Below are 6,189 nucleotides of genomic sequence, written 5' to 3'. Positions count from 1 at the left end.
GTAGGAGAGGGCTTCTCTGAAGAAATGACAGTTGAGCAAAACCCAAACACAGTGAAGGAACAAGCCACGCAAATGTGTAAAGAAGGAGGCTTCCATTTAATGGAAGTTCACGTGGAAAGGCCCTGCAGAGGAGCACATTTGACTTCTTGGAGGAAGAGCAGTTAAACCAGTGGTGCTAAGGAGAGTGACTGAAGGGAAGAAAGGGAGGAAATTGGTCAGAGTCATGGCCAGAGGCCAGGCAATCTAAGGTTCCAAAGGTCATAGTGAGGACTTTGGATTTTACTTTGAGTCGTGAAGTCACTGGAACATTATGAGTTGTGGATGACAGGGTTGACTCATAGTTTAAAAAGATCTCTCTGGCTATTGTATAAGGAAGAAACCATGCGGATATGAGTTAATCATCTACTTGGTAGACTATTAACATAGTTCATGGGGAAAATGGTATGGATGGTGAGGGTATATCTATTTTTATTGCTTGCCTATTTCATTAGAATATAGGATCCATGAAAATAAGAACAATGGAAGTGGAAAGAGTGAGCAGTCAGATTCAGGATATATTTGAAGATGGTGCCAGCAGGATTGGTGAATATACTAAAACCAGATATAGAATATGAAGAAAAGGAGGACAGTTGTGTCTGCTCTAAGATACGGAGCCTGAGTAACTGGGTGCATAGCGGTCCAGTTTTCTGGGCTGGTGATCACCAGAAGGAGATTTGGAGAGGAAATTAAGAGTTTTGCTTGGATGTGTTACACGTAAGATATTTTTAGACATCTGTGGTAGATTAAAGATGACCATGGATTCTTTGCTTCTCTTCCCTTTAAGAGGTACATCCAAATTCCCCACTTCTTGAGTCTGGACTGCTTTAGAGACTTGTTTGACCCATAAAAGGCAGAGAAAGTGGCATCTTGGAAAACCCTGGGTTAGGCCATGAGAAGCCTTGCAATTTCTACCCATGCCTGTTACACACTCTGCTGCTCCTGCTGCTGCTAAGTCACTTCAGTCGTGTCCGACTCTGTGTGACCCCATAGACAGCAGCCCACCAGGCTCCCCTGTCCTGGGATTCTCCAGGCAAGAACACTGGAGTGGGTTGCCATTGCCTTCTCCAATGCATGAAAGTGAAAAGTGAAAGTGAAGTCACTCAGTCGTGTCTTAGCGACGTCATGGACTGCAGCCCATCAGGCTCCTCCGTCCATGGGATTTCCCAGGCAAGAGTACTGGAGTGGGGTGCCATTGCCTTCTCTGTTATACACTCTAGGGTGCCCCAATTCTCAATGTGAGAAATCTTACTGCTTTCAGATGAGACATGCTGGAGAGGCCACAGTAGGTTTTTCAGTTAATGGGCCCAGATAGATAAGCTCAGCTTTCTCAGCCATCACTGCCAGGGTGAAGCTATCTTTGACTCTCTGGACCTGGCCGTCTGCCAGTCGAATACCAGTGAACAATCTCTGTCAATATCAAAGTCCTTCCATACAAAATGATGAGCTATAATAGAATGGTTGTTGTTTTATATCACAATATTTTTTGACAGTTTGTTACAGAGCACTAAATAACTGGAATAAAATTTAAGTGTTGAAAATATAAATTTGAGAGTCATCTGAATGTAAATAGACATTAAAGTCATGAATGAAATAGAGCAGGGTGTTCTTAACCTTTTCTGTGCCATAGAACTCCTTGGTTATCTAGATTTCTATGAATCCTTTCTTTTTAAAAAATGTTTTTAGATGCAAAATATAAATTGTAACAAAGGAAGTCATTATTTTGAAATACTATTCTATCCACAGACCCAAAAGATGAGAAAGTCATTGACATTAAAAGGATTGATAAAACAGATTGATAAAGTCATGAGTATTGATTTTATTTATTTTTTGTCCTTTATTTTATAGTATGGTATATAATATTAATTGATTTTTGTATGTTGAACTGGCTTGCATTCCTGGGCAAATACCACTTGGTCATGTTGTATAATCTTTTTATATGCATTCAGTTTGCTACTATTTTGATGCAGTATATATATATATATATTTTCATAAGAGATACTGGTTTGTAGTTTTCTTGTGATATCGATTTGATTTATCTATCAGAACCATACTGACCTCATAGAATAGGTTAAGAAGTGTGCCCTCTCTTCCATGTTGGAAGTATGTGAAGGATCGGTGTTAATTTTTGAAACATTCGGTAAGTAAGGAAGCAAGTAAGTGTTAGTCGCTCAGTTGTGCTGGACTCTTTGCGACCCCATGGACTGAAGCTCATCAAGCTCCTCTGTCCATGAGATTTTCCAGGCAAGTATACTGGAGTGGATTGCCATTTCCTTCTCCAGTTGAGTATTGATTTTAAAAAGAGGCCTGAGGACTGAACTCTGAGATACTTAGACTCAGACATTTAAAATTAGCAAAATAAATTAATCCAACAAGGAAAATTGAGACAGAATAACTAGTTAGATAGGAGGAAAATCAGAAGACTTTAGTGTTATAGAAGTCAGATAAAGAAAAGGGTAAGGGATTTCCCAGGTGGTCGTGTTAAGAATCTGCCTTCCAATGGAGGGAATGTGGATTTGATCCCTGGCTGAGGAACTGTGGTTTCACATGCTATAGGGTGTAGCCAAAAAAAAAGTTAAAGAAAGGGGTAAAAGGAAAGAACATGATTAATTATGATATATGAATATGAGTAATTGTGATTGGGCTTCCTTGGTGGCGAAGATGGTAAAGAATCCACCCTCAGTGCAGGAGACCCAGGTTTGATTCCTGGGTCAAGACAACCCCTGGAGAAGGGAATGGCAACAGACTCCAGTATTCTTGCCTGGGAAATCCCAAGAAGAGCCTGGTAGGCTACAGTCCATGGGGTCACAAAGAGCTTGATCGATTAATTAATTATACTAACAAGGTTCAATAGAATAAGTTCTGAGAAATGACCATTAGATTTGTGACTAATTAGACCATTAGTCTAATTAGATCATTAGTGACCTTGACTGAGTGGTGCCACCTTTTCTGGGGAGGGCATAGATGATACTTTGAGTGCTATAAAGCAGAGTAGAAAAACAGGGAACTACATAAAGGGGACATGTAGTCAAGGAAGATTTTGGGATTTTTCCCCCCCAAGAAATGAAATTCTGCAGCAAGTTTTTAGACTAATGCAAGTGATCTGGTAGAGAGTAGTGGAGCAACAGGAAAATGCTAAAGTGGAGGTGAGTGTTTGGGAACCAGGTGGCAAATGTCAGGATCGACCTTAGTAAGTGCTTTGCTGTTGTTTTCAGTCTTAAAGTCATGTCTGACTCTTTGCTACTCCCGTGGACTGTAGCCTGCAAGGCACCTCTGTCCATGAGATTTCCCAGGCAAGAATACTGTAGTGGGTTGCCATTCCCTTCTCTAGGAGATCTTACTGAACCAAAGATCAAACCTGCGTCTCCTGCACTGGCAGGCAGATTCTTTACCACTAAGACACAAAGGAAGCCCTAGTAAGAAGAGCTTGCTGCTGCTGCTGCTAAGTCGCTTCAGTCGTGTCTGACTCTGTGCGACCCCATAGATGGCAGCCCACCAGGCTCCCCAGTCGCTGGGATTCTCCAGGCAAGAACACTGGAGTGGGTTGCCATTTTCTTCTCCAATGCAGGAAGTGAAAAGTGAAAGTGAAGTCACTCAGTCATGTCCGACTCTTAGCAACCCCATGGACTGCAGCCCACCAGCCTCCTCCGTCCATGGGATTTTCCAGGCAAGAGTACTGGAGTGGGGTACCAAAATGGAGCATCAGAAAACAAAAACAATTAATTAAAAAATTTTTATGTTAATATTTTTTTAACTCAAGATTGTCATCATAAGGAAAACCTAGAATTTGACTTCCTGAAATAATATAATTCATGATTCATTATTTCTCACTTAAGCAAATCTTTCTGCTCTCCAAATGTGGAATCAGGTATATCATCCACCAAGAATTCTTAGAACACTTGTGGTATATAAGGCCCGGTTTGACCAAGTGTGATAACAAGAATGTGATAACAGGTGGATATTAGGAAGCTGAAGTGAAATGAGCACATTTCAGTTTCATGTCTGTCCTTTGAAACTGGAAATAGAGTTTTACTGACACTCCTTTGGGAGAAGCTTCGTCCTGTTTAACTTTATAGCTCTATGCCTTGATCGCCCGATATCAAAGAAACAACAAATGGTAAAATTTGTCATCTTGTCTCCTAGTTTGAAAAATGCTTTCAGCAAATATTAAGAAAAGGATAAGCTTGTAGAGGCCTAATGAATTGAGTTCAAAGATGGAAATTTTGAAAAATTTACCATAATTTTGTGCTTGAGAATGTGGATAAAGAAGGCTCAAGATGTTTATTTATATTTTGAACTAATTGATTTGGATCTTTTCCTTTTGTGGATGCACATGTGAAATTTTACCAGGCAAAGCTCTTCTCTCAACCAGATCTCAATTCCTTATAAGCAGAAGCTAAAAGAGTCATCTTGAGAGTGTCTGAAGTTCATTCTGAAGCATGTAAACCTTTTCACTGGCTACCAGATATAGTTATGCTAAGGCTCAGTTCAGTTCAGTTCAGTGCTCAGTCGCATCCGACTTTTTGCAACCCCATGAATCATAGCACGCCAGGCCTCCCTGTCCATCACCATCTCCCAGAGTTCACTCAAACTAACGTCCATAGAGTCGGTGATGCCATCCAGCCATCTCATCCTCTGTCGTCCCCTTCTCCTCCTGCCCCCAATCCCTCCCAGCATCAGAGTCTTTTCCAATGAGTCAACTCTTCGCATGAGGTGGCCAAAGTACTGGGGTTTCAGCTTGAGCATTATTACTTCCAAAGAAATCCCAGGGCTGATCTCCTTCAGAATGGATTGGTTGGATCTCCTTGCAGTCCAAGGGACTCTCAAGAGTCTTCTCCAACACCAGAGTTCAAAAGCATCAATCCTTCGGCGCTCAGCCTTCTTCACAGTCCAACTCTTACATCCATACATGACCACAGGGAAAACCATAGCCTTGACTAGACGGACCTTTGTTGGCAAAGTAATGTCTCTGCTTTTCATTATGCTATCTAGGTTGGTCATAACTTTTCTTCCAAGGAGAAAGCGTCTTTTAATTTCATGGCTGCAGTCACCATCTGCAGTGATTTTGGAGCCCAAAAAGATAAAGTCTGACATTGTTTCCACTGTTTCCCCATCTATTTCCCATGAAGTGATGGGACCAGACGCCATGATCTTCGTTTTCTGAATGTTGAGCTTTAAGCCAACTTTTTCACTCTCCTCTTTCATCAAGAGGCTTTTTAGTTCCTCTTCACTTTCTGCCATAAGGGTGGTGTCATCTGCATATCCGAGGTGATTGATATTTCTCCCAGCAATCTTGATTCCAGTATTAATGTCATTAATATTAATCCTCCATAGACAGTGAAAACTAATAGTAATTTTTACAAGGAGCTTCAAGTCGATTGTACTAAAGAATCTCTAAGCTGATTCAATGTCAACTTTGTCATCATTTTAGAGCTCTGAAATGGAAAAGTCTAAAACAATTTGCTGCTCCAACTGGAACTTATTACCAAGTCTCCAGAGTTCCTGATATTTTTAATCATTCAAGCAGTTTTCACTGTCATAAAAAAAAAAAAAGACAACCAAACAGGGTATTTTGAAGCAGTGCAGAAAAGGTTAATCAGTATCTATCTCTAGGATATCACTGAATCTCTGTTTCTACCCCTATATTTCTGAAGTCCCCAGCAAACTTTCATTTCATTCTGACAGTGCGCAAGTAAGAAAGGCTGTTCCCACAGTTTTAAGTGATGATTTGAGAATAAGTTGGTTCTCACTGGAGCGAGTCTATCTAGTATCTAACTGGTGGAGGCTATGCTCTGGAAAGGAGAAATGAAAGAGAGAACATCCTGAAGGGTAAAAGAATGTGCACTTTTGAAGGGGGAACAGAGTGACACAGTGAGCACCGGGCTACACATACTGGATCTGGTTATGTATATGCTTATGCCACCTGGTTTTCACGTACAATAAAAAAGAAAGACATATAGGGTCTATTGCCTTCTTAGACAGTCACGAAATTAACAACACCCAAAACCTACTATACCCCCAACCAAAGAAGGAAACTTTGTATGCACATGAGGGGTTTACTTTCAATATGAAGAGAGAACAGTATCGTGTGACAGAATGCGTGACCCTAAACCAGTGAAATTATTTTTCTAATTATAGCAGCAGCCTGACTCA

Source organism: Oryx dammah, unplaced genomic scaffold, assembly GCF_014754425.2.
Source record: "Oryx dammah isolate SB20612 unplaced genomic scaffold, SCBI_Odam_1.1 HiC_scaffold_1, whole genome shotgun sequence".
In the NCBI taxonomy this organism is placed as follows: Eukaryota; Metazoa; Chordata; class Mammalia; order Artiodactyla; family Bovidae; genus Oryx; species Oryx dammah.
Note: the sequence above shows the minus strand (reverse complement) of the source record.